This window comes from Mirounga angustirostris, unplaced genomic scaffold (genome assembly GCF_029215605.1).
Source record: "Mirounga angustirostris isolate CCGP_5_RB_7025 unplaced genomic scaffold, mMirAng1.0.hap1 SCAF_1, whole genome shotgun sequence".
NCBI lineage: Eukaryota > Metazoa > Chordata > Mammalia > Carnivora > Phocidae > Mirounga > Mirounga angustirostris.
The window spans coordinates 41,475,019-41,493,359 of NW_026991709.1; positions in this window are offsets into that span (position 1 = coordinate 41,475,019).

An 18,341-nucleotide genomic window follows, 5' to 3' on the forward strand; every position below is an offset into this window, starting at 1 on the left:
CCTCAAACTACATCAAGATTAAACAATACACTGTTAAACAGCACATGGGTCAAATATTCCAAGAGAAATTTAAAAATATTTTAAACTAAGTATAAATGTAAATACAACTTATCAAAATTTGTGGGATGTAGTGAAAGCAGTACTTAGAGACAAACTGACAGCATTGAATGCATGTATTAGAAAAGAAAGATGTAAAATCAGTAATCTAAGTTTCCACCTTAGGAAACCAGAAAGAAAGAGCAAATTAAATACAAAGTAAGCAGAAGAAAAGAAATAGCAAAAATTAGAGAAAAAAATCAGGGAAATTGATTTCTAAATTGATTTGTAAAAAAGTCTATTTTTTAAAAAGTAATGATCACATATGATTGTTTCCTAAAGAATTTGTAGATATTTCTAAAGGTATAGGCAAGATTCTTCTTATGTTTAATACAAGCATTTCATTTGAAAATCCAAAATTCTCATTTAAATAAACTTCCATGTAGAAATACTAAATTTAATGTTTAGATACTAAGACAGACAATATAAGATCTGTAAACTTTCTTCCTAAGATATGTGATTTATGTCTAATTAAGTTTGGGCATGATTAATATTCAAAATTAGAACTTGGAACAATTACATGTAAATATACTTGATCTTATTTAGGTCTTGCTGCCTAACAAATCACCCCATGATCATTTGCAAGCCCTTCAGGAGCTTCCCAAGTATAGTCTGAAGCCGGCTCCCTGACCCCATCATAGTTGGAGGGCAGAGAAAGACAGAAGAAAGAGGCAAACCACTCCAGATTCACTGGTGACAGGTTTCATAAGCGAGGGAACTTACAGGTTTGTCTTGGGTGGCCACAACATGAGAGGTTCTCTGCATTCACCTGCCAAATCTTGAAAGTTTATATAGAGGCCTTCCCTGGGGTCATTCACATACACAATCCAGATGGTCTCATCCCCACATCACTGTCTCAAGGCAGTAATCTTGGAGCAGCTTCTGAGAGTGGGGAAGGAAAGCAGAATGCACATTCCAAGGACAGGGGAAGCCTTCAATAGCCCTGGTCCAGCTCTCAGGTCAACTAATCGTCACATTTTTTCAAGGACCTCCCCTAACATCTTAATACTTATTAGCTTTAACAATCACCATTTTCATGCTCACTGGTTTGTAGGTGAAGAATTAGGGCAGGGCTCAGTAGGGATGACTTTTTTTCTGTCCCATCTGTCACTGGCTCTTATGGCTCAATTGGAGATCGAGGCCTCAAGGCCTCACTCACATGCTTGGAAGCTTGATATTGGTTGTCAGCCTGGTTCTTCCATTTATTTCCATGTGGCCTGTCTGTGTTCTCATTCTCCAGGGCCTCTTTCTCCAAGAGGTTAGCCCATACATCTCAATATGAAAGCTCAAAGTAGCAATAAGAAAAAGTGGAAACCACTGGGTCTCTTACTTGAGTCTGGCACAATGTCACTTCCACCAAATTTTATTGGCCAAAAGAAGTCAAAAGCCCAGCTCAGAACAGAGTGGAGGGAAAGTTTTCCTCTTGATAGAGAAAGAGGCATGCACACACAGGAAGAGAAGGAATTGTTAACAGCCATTGCATGTGATAGAGTTATCATACAGTTGAATCTCAGACTATCTTTGCTTTGCTCCAGTGACCCCTGACCTTGGACAAGAAAAGGACAAGTTGTGTTAGCTACTGATTTATGGTATGCTGCTTAAATGGTGAAACTCCTCTAGCAGCATGTGGGTATAACTTGTCTATACTGTTTAGGAATCCACAGAGAGAGAATTTACACCCAGTTAAACCTACAACACCTGGTGTGGTTACGTGACCAGTGGGGTGTAAAAGACCCTGCTGGAAGCTTTTGCCCACGCTATCCTGAAACCAAGACTTCTCACACATATCTCCATGGTTCACAATCGAGAGACAAAGTACATCCTGTGTGACCAAGGAAGGAACCTGGGAGCTGCACCTGGAAGTTTCTGGGGCCCCGATGAGTGACTGTGTTTTCTTTCCCCTTCTTTACCATATTATTCATTTTTATTAAAGCTTTACATTAGTATACTCAGTGGAATCTTCTGAGTTCATTCAACTATCTAATCCTGTGTAATTGATTCTACCATTATTTTAAGCAATATATTAAAACTCACTCTAAAAAATTGAAACAATATATTCCTTCACTTAAATAAAACAAACACAAAAAGTTAGTCCCTAGTGAACCACTTATAACCTAACAACAAATTTTTGGTTTAAAGTAAACTTTTCATTTTCTGTTAGATGGAAAGTTCAGAAATACCTGCTTTTTGGTGAATAGCAATTTTACTTCTTCTGATAATACTACTAATAATAATGCCTAAAATTTATTGAGTGTTTACCATGAGCCCAGCATTTAAATCCATTATATCATTTATTTGTCATGCAAATATTGTTACAAACAACACTATCATTATTTATAAAATCCATATATATATTATATATACATGTGTGTATATATATATATACACATACATATATAGAAAGAGGCCTTACCTGTGCCTATATATATATATACATACATATGAATATGTATGTATATATATAAAATTTGCAAACACATCAATTCTAGAAATATCTTTTTCAGTATACCTATATATGCTAAGTATATTATTTCCTCACTCTTCTTTGATAGTGTTTGTATTTATCAGCCTAATAAACTTTGTAAACTTTTTTTTTCAAACCATGTTACCATGGGATATTTCTGAAACATGTTTCCTTATGAACAGATTATAAGAATAATTAAATTGTTCCTTTAGAATATATTTCTGCATAATTAATTTTGTTTTTCCAAGATATATTTTATCCTAAGTATTTTATTCCACATTTATCATTAAGGAGTCTTCATTAGAATATTAATATTGTTATCAACTAATTTGGCGCCCTAATTTTATGAACACAAGGAAGGGTCCATACCTCTAGAAAATCAAACTCCCTTAGTTACTATCTTTTCTTTATCTAAGGGCTATCTCTCTTTTACAGTGCCCTTAAACTAAAATCTTTTTCTTTCTTCATGATAAAAGGAATACTTTTATTACCCAATTTCTCAACACGTTTTGAATTGAATCTGGGAAAAAATTCAGTCAGGGCTGCATATTTTTTCCTCCCCTTGAATTTTCAGGCACTCTGTTTTTCATAATCTTATAGTTATAAGGGTCTTTTCTATGTTCCTGGGAGTCATTTGTGTATCCTGGAATTGACAACAAAAGTCCCACCTCAAATGTATATCAGGGAAAGCAGATCAGGTCATACATTACAAACATTACATAGAAAATGATGGAATGTATGGTGATTAACATAACATAATAAAAGAAAAAAAATGCATAAAACTGAGGACTGATTCCATCAACAGTAAGTCCAGATCGACAAAAGGAACTAGAGCTTCTTGGAGAAATAACTAGTTCTAGGACTAGGGCAAGGAATATATCAGATGAGCCTGGAGCATCTTGAAGTGCCATAAAATACAGAAGTTTTCAAAACACACACACATTCATGAAGGTATGTCAAATGGACACGGGAGCCAACAGAAAATGCTCTCAATGGCCAAAGCTGGAACAATGTGAGCAACAAAACAAATAAATATGAATGTGTTTAAATAAATGATGAATAAATACATAAAGGGAGAAGAGAAAAATCTCACATGCAGAATAATTCCAAATAATTTATGTAGATACTCCATGCTCAAAGAGATTGAGCATAACTTCCCACTTCTTAAATGTGGGCTGTGTCAAAGTGACATTTTTCAAAAGAATATAGTATGGAAATTTGGAATGGAGGGTGATAGATAACTTTACAGTGGAGAACCCTGACAAATACTAACTTGGGTAAGTGACAAAGGTTAAAATAAACAGGGGTAAGTTATAAGTCATGCTGTTAACATGCACCTTTGATAAAATGTGGTAAAAATGATATTTTGCCTTCATGGTCCTGCTCCCCCAAACCCATACCTCAATCTGAACATGAGAAAAACATCAGATGAATCTCAATAGAGGGGCATTTTACAATATACCTATTCAATACTCCTCAAAACTATTGTCATGAAAATCAAAGAAAGTCTCAGAAATTCTCATGGCCAAGGGTCATCTAAGACATAAAGACAACATGTAAACATGCAATATCCTGGATGATATCCTGAAACAGAAAGGAATAGTAGGTAAAAACTAAGGAAGTCTGAATAAAATATGGACTTTAGTTAATTATAATGTACCAATATTGGTTTGTTAATTGTAACAAACATTCCATACTAATGTAAGATGTTAATAGTAAGGGAAAACTCATGTATAGATTATGGGAAGTCTACTATTTTCACAATTTTTCTGTAAAATTTAAAACATTCTAAAAATTTAAGTTTATTAAAAAGTCAGAATTCCAACACTGACTGAAGTGCTTAGAACAGGGGAGAGAATCAATGCATATTCCCAAAAACAGACTAAACAATGAATAAATAAAAAATCATAAGATCAATGCAAAATTAAGAAGATCCAAAAATATCTAATTATCTATGTGAGTAAAAGTTTGGAGACATTTCAATTATTATAGTCCATGCCTTTGTGAATACAGCAATTCAAGACCCTGCCAATACTAATAGTTATAAAAAGTCAATAAACTTATAAAGAATTGTATTGTGGGAATCATAAAACAGGGATATTTCAAAAAGACCTAGGAATTAGGGTTAAGTGCCTTTTACTAGATGCATTTGGGAAAAAAATTGATTGCTAAAAGAACATCAATGGCTTGAAAAAAATAATAGTTTAAAAACATTGAATAAATAAAAATTCTCAAATCCATAGTAATATTTAGAAAGAATGATAAAAGGAAGGTAAAAAGGAAGGAAAAACAATGACATAAAAATCATATTTTAACAAAGACATAAAATACATATTGTACAAAGACATAAAAATCATATTATATTAACAGTGAAACAAAAAAAAACCTTGTAAACTAAATACAAAAAGAAAAATGAAATCCATTATGCAAAAATTATTAGAAACCTAAGGATGCATTGGTAGACAAAATAATGAAGAAAAATCTTAAAAATAAGTATAAAGTTATAGCACAACATACAGAAAGACATTAAGACCACAGAAGATGTAAATAGAAAAGCAATAATTAGTAAAATGTTACATGCAAAAATAGAAAAAAAAACTTAGAAAAAATATTTAGAAAAATTGGTCATGGATTCAGTCATAAAAACATAAAAATCATAAAAAATTATAATGCTCAAAGTCAATGATCATGCACAATAAAAAATAACAACAAAAGTACAAACAAGAAACAGTTATTTCAAAATTTCAAAATAATTTTTATTAAAGTTATTGAATCATGGTGAAAAATTTTTTTTAAGATTTTATTTATTTATTTGAGAGAGAGAATGAGAGGCAGAGAGCACGAGAGGGAAGAGGGTCAGAGGGAGAAGCAGACCCCCCGTGAATTAAAAAACATAAAAAACAAAAGCAAATAAAAGATTTAAAGGAAAATAAAAATTGATAGCAAAATTCACATACTGTTTTTTTAAACATGATTAAAATAGATATCATTATGCAAAACTTAAAAAAGATTTTTTAAAAAACCTACATTCAACATTTGTAAATTATAAGAACATAAATAACTTTAGGCTTTAAATTTTTTTTTTTAAAGATTTTATTTATTTATTTGAGAGAGAGAGTGAGAGACAGAGAGCATGAGAGGGAGGAGGGTCAGAGGGAGAAGCAGACTCCCCGCCAAGCAGGGAGCCCAATGCGGGACTCGATCCCAGGACGCCAGGATCATGACCTGAGCCAAAGGCAGTCGCTTAACCAACTGAGCCACCCAGGCACCCTAACTTTATGCTTTAAAAATCCCTCAATAAAAAGCACAATGATATGGAAGAAGTAAAAATTAGCCACATTCACTTTCTTGTCAATAAAGTAGAAAATGTGAGCAGTAGGCAGAGTTAAAAAAATTATCAAAGTATTGGGGCACCTGGGTGCCTCAGTTGGCTGAGCCCAGATCTTGCTTTCAGGTCAGGTCATGGTCTCAGGATCCTGAGATCTAGCACCCATGAGGGCTCTGTGCTCAATATTGCAGTCTGCATTCCTTCTCCCTCTGCCCCTCCCCCATCTCGCATGTGTGCACGCGCTCTCTCTCTAAAATAAATAAATAAATCTTAAAAAAATTATCAATGGACTATGAGAAGAGATTCTGGATGTAAGTTACTTTACACTTGAATTTGTTAAATATTCAAGAAAAAATTAATTCCTATGATAAAAATCATGGAAAGTTTCTGATTATCTCATGGAATCTATTTGAACCAGCTATTAGTACATATAAATACAGTACTTATATATCAATATCTATTCTAAATACTTATGGCAAAATCCAAAAAAAAAGAAATTCCATGTAGTAATAAATGATTTTGTATCCAAAAAGCAAAGATGATTTTATTAGGAAATTAATAGATAATATTAAATTTTAAGTCAAAAAGAAAAAAATATCTGATCATTCTAAATAAAAAGTAAAAATCATATGATTAACTCATTGGATGCTAATAATGTGTCACAAATATAATCCACAAGATTTACTTAAAATAGAGGAATTTTTTTTAAGCATTAAGGTACAGGAATATTCTGTTAACATAACTCTCTCTGAAATCAATAGCCAGCATCATTCTTAGTATTTATCTCCATAATAAACCAAGATGCATTCATTTAACATTATTTAACATCATTCTATTAATTCTGATGAATGAATTAAGACTCCAAGTAGATATAAGGAGTATGGATATTGGAAGAGTGAGGAAAAGTTGCCATTGTTTGCAGATGTGATGCATTTTGACAAAATTTTGCTTTTTAAAAGTCATCTCAAACTTAGTATCTACAAAATTGAATTCTTTCTTAGCATACATTCTAAGTGTTTTTCTATGTCTTCTACATTTAGGAAAATGATATCACATCCAGCCACTAGTTCAAACCAGAAACCAAGGAGGAATTTTGATTCCTTCATCTCCCTTATTATGTCATCCAATGCATAAGTACTTGGGGACCTACTTGTCTACATTCATCCTTTATCTCTTACTTGGCCATTATGATAATTTCTAAAATTGGTCTACCCACTTTTTTTTTTTAATTTTTTTTTTAAGATTTTATTTACTCATTTGAGGCACAGAGATACAGAGAGAGAGAAAGCCTGAGCAGGGAGAGAGGCAGAGGAAGAGGGAGAAGCAGTCTCCTCGCTGAGCCAGGAGCCCGATGCAGGGCTCGATCCCAGGACCCTGGGATCATGACCTGAGCCGAAGGCAGACGCTTAACCATCTGAGCCACCTGGGAGCCCCGGTCTACCCACTTCTACCCTAAAGTTCTTCCCTTACTCAGCAGCTCTAGTGTTTTTTTATGTGGGTTTTTTAAATTAAGTTTTTAAATTTTAATTCCAGTATAGTTAACATTTAGTGTTATATTAGTTTCAGGTATACAATATAGGTATTTAACAATTCTATGCATCATTATTTGGTACTCATCACGATAAGTGTACTCTTAATCCCCTTCACCTATTTCACCGATCCCCCCACCCATTTCCCCTCCCCTCTGATATGCTTGATTTTAAACTTGAGGTTCTAGTGATTTTTAAGTCAGTTATAAGTCACTCGCTTAACACTTCCCATTGTATTTATAAGTACATCTAAACCCCCATGTACATTATATAGTCTGCCATGATGTTCCTTCACTGGGCATGCAATCTAGAGGAACCCCTCTGGTTTAAGTTATTCTCTAACACAACAATCTGAAAGAATCTATTGAAAAAGCATTAAATTAAATTAATTATACAAGGGGTACCTGAATTGCTCAGTGGGTTAAAGCGTCTGCCTTTGGCTGGGGTCATGGGCCCGGGGTCCTGGGATCGAGGCCTTGTGTGGGGCTCCCTGCTCCTCCCGGAGTCTGCTTTTCCCACTCCCTCTTTCCCCTCCCCACTCGTGCTCTCTCTTTCTCTCTCTCTCAGATAAATAAAATCTTTAGAAAAAAATTTAATTATACAAAAATTTCTTTATGTAACAGTAACTATCAAAATAACATTATAAAAAAGATATGTTCTAAGAAAAATACAATTAGAGAAAGGTATTCTTAAATTCATACAGAGATAAAAATATACATTTGAAAAATAAGAGTAACTTAAAATATAAATAAAAACAAATATATATAAAATACTAAAAATTCTTACCTGATTTCAGATTACAAAAGACTTCTGTAAAACGTATTACCTGATGATGGCAAGCAGCAGCAGAAATGGATTTAACTATTTTTAAAGTAATATTTTGAAACACACTGAAGCCTTAAAATTGTCTAATTTTTGACTCAGTGAGTTAATTTTGAAACATTGATATTTGCCTTTAGAAAATAATCCTTAGTAAAGCAGAAAAAATGTTTATGATACATTATCTTGATAAAATTGTAGCAATACAATATGTAACAATAAAACACTCTAAATAAATATGTAATCATGAGGGAAAAATCATAGTATCAAGAAGAAAGCAAATAGAAAATTGTATTTTCAGTACAATTAACCGTATGCATTTGAAAATGAAAGGCAACACCAGCAATTCAATAATTATTTTCTGCTGGAATTTTCTGTTGGAGATTTTTTTAAACATGCTTTTCTTAAATTTGTTAAATTTAACTATTTATTATATTCATATAAGTAAGATAAGCAATCTTTAAAATCATCAGTATAATCTGATAATGTATATTTATGAATACAGCATAAAATAGTGCAGAAATTATTTAACTGACTTGCTTTAAAAAAATGAGAATTTAAAGAAGAGTAAAAACCAAATTGAACAAATCAAAGAAAAAAGATATTTTTCTAATTAGAAAAAATTCCTTTGGTCTTTTTTTTCCCCTCACATAAAATATAAAAATATGATGTCAGATTTTGTGTAAAAAAAAAAAACTACAAATATTTCAGAAGCACAAAATAATAAATCCATTTTTACTCCCTAAATCATACTGCAAAGAAAGAAAAAGAATGTTGAAGTAGATACTGATCACTAAAAATGGAATAATCCAGACTGGCATTACTCCAAATCCTAATAGAAAATTAGACTCCTAAGAGATTACTGCACTGAGTGAGGATGCACCTGAAAATACTTTTCAGGACAAACGTATAGTGATAATCAGTTAACAAGGAAATGTGTTTTCTAGGAAACATGTATAATTTGTTAAATACTGAAACCGAGGAATTAGTATGTATACAAATGAGGCAGTTTGAACAAGTTTTACTTCTGAAAGATCATGCACATGAATGAGTGGATGGATGGATGGATGGATCGATGGAAGGAGGGATGAATGGTTGGAGGGAAGGGGGGATAGATGGATGGAGATACAGATAATAGAAATAAAAAGAAAATATATTAATTGACATGGAAACCAGCAAGGGTTTCTTTTGAGGAAACAATATATAACAGTCATCTTAAGAGCCACAAAAAAAATCAAGTCAGGTAAAAAGCTATAAATAAGTAACATTTTTTCTTTGAGTTAAATATAGCAAGGATGAGAGTTGCAGACTCAGAAAGGAAATTACATTTTTTTTTCTTAAGGAGTGTGTTATAACTTTTATTTTAAAACACCAACTTATTAACTAATTTTTGCAAATTGCAGTGTACATAATAATGCTAATGCAATAAAAAGTCCCATAGAAATTTTACACAGAAAATGTGAGAAAATGTAATTAGAGCCAAATAGTAAAAGTGATAATAATATGAGGTTGTACTAATAAGAATCCATGAAAGCAGGCTTGTACACCTGACTATAATTACATCACTAACACCTGAGGAAATGAAAGTTGATTAATGAGAAACAGATGCTAATTTTGAAGCCTGCAAATTCAAATATGTTCAATAATGTAAAGAAGTGGTATGCAAATGAAGTATAGAATGCATCATATACCAAAAATTATTTAAAAATTAAAAAACTAAGATTTTTTAAAGAACTGTGTAAAATATAGCATAGATAGGAAAATGGATTGAAACTAACATAAATTAAAATGTGGGAGCTTTTATTTTTAGTTATTTGAATACTATTTAATGATGATAAAACTAACAATTTCATAGCTGTAAGAAATGTTAATGTGATTCATTTTGTTATGTCAATTTTATGAATTATATATTTGTTCAAAAATTAATCTGAATCTTAGTCTATAAGCAGAAACTAAGGTAAAAAAATATGAAATCAACATTTTTTAGAGAGCACATATTCTGCATGTGACTGAAGCTCCAATAAGCCACATCAACATTGATAGAAAAAAAACATGTCATACTAATTCAACATTAGTATAGTGAGAAATCCCATTTGGATTGAAGAAGACATTATGAGCTGATTTTCTTGATTTTTTAATCACTCGACAAAGTTGCTTTTTTAAAGGCAAGGTCCCTCCACTTCTCCAAGATCTAGAGGCAGATGACACTGACCTACTTTTCAACCTCAGAATAACATCTGCAATTAAGATGTGAGTCTGCATCATCTTCATCATTACATTATGCGGATGAGCTTTCAGAATGCTAACAAGGATGTTTTACTCCTTGAGCACCTGCGCTACAATTTTATTCTTTGTATCAGGAATTGAAGCACCTGCATTTCAGTGGGCCAACAGTATTAGAGAAAAACAGAACTATCAAATTATAATAATCCAGAAAAATCTCTGAAATTCTGTCATTTGGGAAATTTGATTCACTAAGATAGGAAATATTTCATCATAATTAAGTCAACTAAAGGGAAAAATGGTATTGAAAATGTGTTCAACTTGTCTAATGCCTTGAATGGTCAACATCTATTAAAGAGCCAGAGACGTCCTTCAAATCAAGGTCCCTGCTTTCCTGGAGGCAATAAAATGCATGACACACAAAGAGTGATGAATTTCTGAGGTTCCTGGAGAACACCAAGTCCTTGTAGTCTTTTCACATTTTGTCCTTTAAAACATTAGCTCTGCATTTATATCAATTTCTTTGAGAAGTTAGTGAGGTTATTAAAAAACTTAACTATTTAATATGAGACTAAAATAATAAAATACATTTCTTTGGAAGACAAGTTTAGTGATAGCAAGGGAGGCTAAATCTATTAAGAAGAATCTTTCATTCCAATAAGGTTACTAGAAAAAAGCATGCTATTTACTTGGAAGAAATATGACTTTCAAGAAAATAAAAATAATTGTTTTATCAATAAAAATAGTTGTTTTATCCATTTCTTTGACCATTTGAAATTTCATATACTTTTGCCCACAGCGGTAGTATACATCAAGGATTTTAAAAATTGAATAAAAATACAATACACCCAAACCAGTCCATTTCTACAAAGGCAATAAATATAAAAGGAAGTATAGGTTTTCTTTTTCCTGACATAATAAAAGTAATGTCATACTTATTTGAACTGGTTTCTAATATAGCAGGAATAATTCTAAATGAATTTTCATTTTCAAAATAAGAAAAAAAGATTTTTAAAAATTAAATGTATCATAAACAGGGTAGAAAAAAATTTTTTCTGCAATTCCAACTGCTATACTAAATAAACAACCTTTAAGAATTTTAAGTGCTATAGATCACTGTCAGAATTATAATTGGAGATGGGAGCGCATGGGTGGTGCTTGGGTGGCGCAGACAGTTAAGCAACGGGCTCTTGGTTTCCACTCTGTCATGACCTCAGATCAAGCCCCACTTCAGGATCTGTGCTCAGCGCAGAGTCTGTTTAAGACTCTCTCCTTCTCCCTTTGCCCCAGGTCAGCAGGATGTCAGGGATATACTGTAATCCTAACCCTAACCCTGACCCCTAACCACTAGCCCTAAACCTAACCCTCTGGAGAGAGGTCTCTGAACAGCAGGATACCAGGCATATACCCTCACCCTAGCCTTAACCCTTAGCCTAGCCCTAACTCTGGCCCTAAACAAAACCTTAACCCTAGACCTGAGGGGGGAAATATATATATATATTATATATATATATATATAATATATATATTATATAATTTATTTGTATAAGTATTTATGTATATATATAAATATATAAATTTATATATAAATATATATATATGAATATTACTCAGCCATAAAAAAGAATGAAATCTTGCTATTTGCAACAACATGGATGAAGCTAGAGTATATTATACTAAGCAAAATAAATCAGTCAGAAAAAGACAAATACTATATGATTTCAATCATATGTGGAATTAAATAAATAAAATGAGCAAAGGGAAAAAAGAGAGAGAGAGAGGCAAATCAAGAAACAGACTCTTAACTATATAGAACAAACTATGATTACCGGGGGGAGATTGGTGGGGGATGGGTTAAACAGGTAAAAGGTAATAGTGCACTTGTTGCAATGAATACTGAGTGATGTATGAAAATGTTGAATCACTATATGGTATCCCTGAAACTAATGTTACACTGTATGTTGACTAACTGGAATTTAAATTAAAACTTAAAAAAAAAAAAAATAAAGAATGATTTGGTCTAGTTGTCAGTTGAAAGAAATAAAATGGTCAGTAATTAAATGTAAAACACTGAGTTCAGCAATGGTATCTTATCTGCCATTGTGCATCCTTAGTGTAAGAACCAATATTTACCTACACTTTTAACAGAGTATGTCATATAGAAGACAAAAAATCAATATATCTGAACTGCAAAGTGAATGAATGAAGGAATAAGGGGTTAAAATATATAAAGTGTTTCCTTAAAGAATTCATGAAGGATGCATGAATCTACATTCATTTTATGCACCTGTTTTTTCCTCCTATATTTGCTATGCCTTTTGTCCTCTCAATTTCCGAAACTGATTTTCTTGAATGTTCTCTGAGCTTCTAAAAAATAGTTGAAACGAGTAGAATTGAAGCCAGTAGTAATGACAAGTTTGAAATGAAAGTTATTGTAGATATATCCTTTTAGAAAAATTCCAAATACATGTTTTCATACAACAGTTTCGCCATGTTTTACATGTATATACTTAAAGAAGATTTCTTTTAAAAGGTTATTTAAGGGCGCCTGGGTGGCTCAGTTGGTTAAGCAACTGCCTTTGGCTCAGGTCATGATCCTGGAGTCCTGGGATCGAGTCCCGCATCGGGCTCCCTACTCGGCAGGGAGTCTGCTTCTCCCTCTGACCCTCCCCCCTCTCATGTACTCTCTCTCATTCTCGCTCTCTCAAATAAATAAATAAAATCTTTAAAAAAAAAAAAAAGGTTATTTAATTCACCAGATAATTATGAGTGGAAATTTATAATATAAATATGTAATAAGATGATGTTATATTCTCTCTCAAAAGAATTAAATCAAAAAACAAATCTGAATCTCTAAGATAGGCATAAGAATTTTTTAAAAACTCAAGCATCTTTTCACTTATAATGGAATTGACTAATCTATATTTCTGCTTGAAATATTTTAGTTTGTCTGAATTACTGTTGTGTGTTCTGAGCTAATTCATATATAATGCCAATAAACCATGTTTATACAGAATGGCATATCAGGAAAGGGATTATCTATCAGCATTTCCAAAGATTTCTAATGATTGCATATTTCCCTCATTTAGGATAATTGGCATTTGATATCTAGTCAATAAAATATCAAGCCTTAAATATAACTATGAATGTAAAATAGAAACTTTAAGATCCATGTAGTAAAAAACAGTGTTGTGTGTATGTCTGAATCCTTTGTCCTCTACTAGAAGGGAGATCTGAGAAGGGTAGGACCCTGGACCCCAGATTTTTAAAATTTTGTTTTATTTCTACTTACCTGCCTATTACAACATTCATAGCATAATTAACAACACAGGCAGCAGCAGATGTTAGTGAGGATGCAGATAAAGGGGAACCCTCTTACACTGTTGGTGAGAATGTAAACTGGTGCAGCCACTCTAGAAAACAGTATGGAGTTTCCTCAAAAGGTTAAAAATAGAAGTACCCTATAATCAGACAATTGCACTACTAGGTATTACCCAAAGGATAAAAAAATACTGATTTGAAGGGATACATACACACTGATGTTTATAGCAGCATTATCAACAATAGCTAAATTATGGAAAGAGCCCAAATGTCCATTGACTGATGAATGGATAAAGAAGTTGTTGTATATACATACAGTGGAATATTACTCAGCCATAAAAAAGAATGAAATCTTGCCATTTGCAATGACATGGTTGGAGCTGGAGAGTATTATGTTATGTGAAATAAGTCATTCAGAGAAAGACAAATACCATATTATTTCACTCATGAATGTGGAATTTAAGAAATGAAACAGATGAACATAGGTGCAGGGGAAAGAGAGAGAGGCAAACCATAAAACAGACTGAGGGTTGTTGGAGAAGATGTGGGTGGAGGATGGGCTAGACTGGTGATGGGGATTAAGGAGGGCACTTGTCCTGATGAGCACTGGTTGTTATATGTAAGTGATGAATCACTAAATTCTACTCCTGAAACTAATATTACACCATATGTTAACTAACTGGAATTTAAATAAAAACTTGAAACCAACAAAAAAAAGAAAGAAAATACCTGAACCAATTAAGTAATGATAAAAAATAAGTTAAAATATATATAAATATTGAATCCTCAAAGAGTAGCAAAATACATGTACGTTCACAGATTTTGCAGATGTAACTGTACAAAGACTTATTTAGGGGGAAAAAACAGGTTGAGGGTGTATTTTCTATGCAATAATGATGTATACAAAATGAAAATATGCTCTACTCTTTTTTTTACAAATGTCTGCATACCATTTTAAAGCCAATTTTAGACCAGACTGAGATATCATAGAATCCTAGATATGGCTGTGCAGTGATATTGGGAAAGTTCAATTTACAGTTTATGAAATACACAAAGAGATGTTCAAAACTATAAAACACAGACAAGAGTATGTGTGATTTGAGTGGTGCTTTCAGGAAACAATCTTTTGAGGAGGGTTAAGCTTGTATGTAGTTTCATCAAATAAAATATTGAACTAATTAGTGCCATGAAGCTCAGATACAGAAAAAACATCTGCCATCGTATCTTGCATGAACATCTATAGAAATTAGAGACTAGGATCTTTCTACTTGATTTCCTATTTTATTAACAGAACTCTAGCTGTTTTAAAAATTATTATGCTTTATCCAATCATTTATATCCCACATGGTTTTTGCTAACTACATTTTATAAAATTTTCTTCTTTCTGGTTGATTTTTAAATTATATATAATAAGGTAGCAACAGTCAATGAAATATATAATGACTGGAAAGTTTCAGAACAGATACAAAACATGAATCCTCAGATTCAGGGAGGTTCAAAGAATCTCACTTAGAATAAATAAAAAGCAATCTATATCTAAATTTCATGAGAATAAAGTAGCTATTACCAAAAACAAAAAGTAGATCTTGAAAGTAGCTGGAGGAAAAAAAAAAAAAAAATGATTTGAAAAGAAGCAACAATAAGACTGATTTGTTAACAACAATGAAGACAGAAGATGGGGAAACTGTATCTTGAGTGTGCTGAGAAAAAAAATACTGTCCATCTAGAATATATTCTCAAGGAAACTTCCTTTCAAAAACAAGGATGAAATAGAGGGGCACCTGGGTGGCTCAGTCCATTAAGCGGTTAAGCATTTGCCTTCCACTTCGGGTCATGATCCCAGGGTCCTGTGATCCAGCCTTGCATTGGGCTCCCTGCTCAGCAGGAAGTCTGCTTCTCCCTTTCTCTCTGCCCCTCCCCCATTCATTCTCTCTCTCTCTCTCTCTCTCTCTCATTCTCTCTCTCAAATAAATAAAATCTAAAAAAAAAAAAAACAAGGATGAAATATACATATTTTCAGACAAAACAAAACAAAAAAAAATCAAGAGAGCAGCAAAATGCCTCACCAAGCAAAATTCTAAAAGATGTCCTTAAAACAGAAAGAAAATGACCAGGAAGGAAGGTCTGAGGTATTAGAAAAAATGATAAGCAAAGAAACTGGTAAACCCTTGGGCAAATCTAAGCAAATATTGGATATATTTGATAATACCTAAGTTAGAGAATAGTCTACATGTTGGGAGGAATGTCATCTTAGTTCTATTGTTCCAGAGAAGAGAAAGGAAACTCGTTAATTTTAAGATTCATTTAAACTTTGTTAAAATCATTAGGCACATTAAAATTTCTTTTTTTTAAATTTTATTTTATAATGTTATGTTAATCACCACACATTACATCATTAGTTTTTGATAGTGTTCCATGATTCATTGTTTGTGTAAAACACCCAGTGCTCCTTTCAATATGTGCCCTCTTTAATACCCATCACCAGGCTGACCCATCCCCTCATCCCCTCCCCTCTAAAACCCTCAGTTTGTTTCTCAGAGTCCATAGTCCCCCATGGTTCATCTCTCCCTCCAATTTCCCCTCCTTCATTTTCCCTTCCTACTATCTTCTCTCCCTTTTTTTTTCTTTAAACATATAATGTATTATTTGTTTCAGAGGTACATGTCTGTGATTCATCAGTCTTACACAATACACTGCGCTCACCATAGCACATACCCTCCCCAATGCCTATCACCCAGCCACCCCATCCCTCCCACCCCCCCAGCAACCCTCAGTTTGTTTCCTAAGCAACCCTCAGTTTGTTTCCTAAGATTAAGGATTTCTCATATCGGATGGAGAAAAGATGGCAGAGGAGTAGGAGACTCTATTCCAACTAGTCCCTGAAATTGAGCTGGATATCTACCAGACCACTCTGAGCACCCACAAAATCAGCCTGAGATGTAGGAAGATCTGGATCTCTACAAACAAAATATCACAGGCAGTTGGTTTCGAGGTACGAAGCAGGGAGCTGTGATTCTGCGGACAGATTTCGGAGGATAAATGGCAGCAGGAGGGAGCCTGGCTGTGGGGATCCTACACCACGAGTGAGTGACAGCCTCATGTGCTGGGGACAGGGCACAGGCTGGCAGACCAGTAGCCACGGGGAAAGGACTTCAGGGCAGCCCCCGGGACCGAAACCCAGAGCATCAGGGTAGCACGTGCAAGCTGGGAGCAGCTGGCAGTTTTAGAAGCACAAAGGGCAGAGACGTGCCCTGACCTGGAGGCAGGACTGGGAGTGTTGCAGAGGGGTGCACAACCCAGGACCCTGCAGTTTATAGCAGCACAGACAGAAATGGAGAGACTGTGGCTGGAGAGCTCACTGAAGAACAGACTGCGATCTCTCTGCTCTGAGGCAGAGGGTTGGAAATGGTCTCTTCTGCTCTGACTCTCAGAAGAGACACAGAAAGCCACCAGGGAACAAAAGCCCCAAAAAACCGGTTTCCACTGAGCCCATCCCCTGCCACAGGGGGCAGGGCAACTCTGCCCAAACAAGGTTGCCTGAGTAACAGCACGGCAGACCCCCCCCGCAGAAGACAGACTGGGAAAACAAGAGGCCAGCAACCCTAAGGTCCCTAGAAAACAAGTGCATCTTGCTTGGGTTCTGGTCAATAATTTGGACTCTATACATTCCCTCAACCACACGTCAACAGAATGACTAGGAGGAGAAACACCCAAAATAGAAAAGACTCAGAGATTATGACTTATGCTGCAGATTTACAAATGGATGCAGATATAACCAAGATGTCAGAGATGGAATTCAGGCTAACAATTGTGAAGACAATGGCTAGAATGGAAAAATCAATTAATGGCAACATAGAGTCTCTAAGGACAGAAATGAAAGCTGAATTGGCAGAACTTAAAAATGTTGTCAGTGAGATCCAATCTAATCTAGATAATCTAAAAGCTAGGGTAAGTGAGGCAGAAGAATGAATAAGTGACCTGGAAGACAATTTAATAGATAAAAAGGGAAAAGAGGAGGCCAGGGAAAAACAACTCAGAATCCATGAAAATAGAATCAGAGAAATAAGTGACACCATGAAATGTTCCAATGTCAGAAATATTGGAATACTGGAGGGAGTGGAGAGACAGAGAGGACTAGAAGATATATTTGAGCAAATCGTAGCTGAGAACTTCCCTAATCTGGGAAATGAAATGAACATTCATGTCCTAAAGGCAGAGAGGACCCCTCCCAAGATCAAGGAAAACAGGCCAGCACCCCAGCATGTAATAATAAAACTCACAAATCTTAGAACCAAGGAAACCATCTTAAAGGCAGTTAAGGGGAAGAGGTTCCTTATGTACAGAGGGAGGAACATCAGAATAACGTCAGACCTATCCACAGAGACCTGGCAAGCCAGAAAGGCCTGGCAAGCCATATTCAGGGTACTAAATGAGAAGAATACTTTATCCGGCAAGGCTGTCATTTAGAATGGATGGAGAGATGCACAGCTTCCAAGACCAGCAGAAACTGAAAGAGTAAGTGACTACTAAGCCAGCCCTGCAAGAAATATTAAGGGGGGTT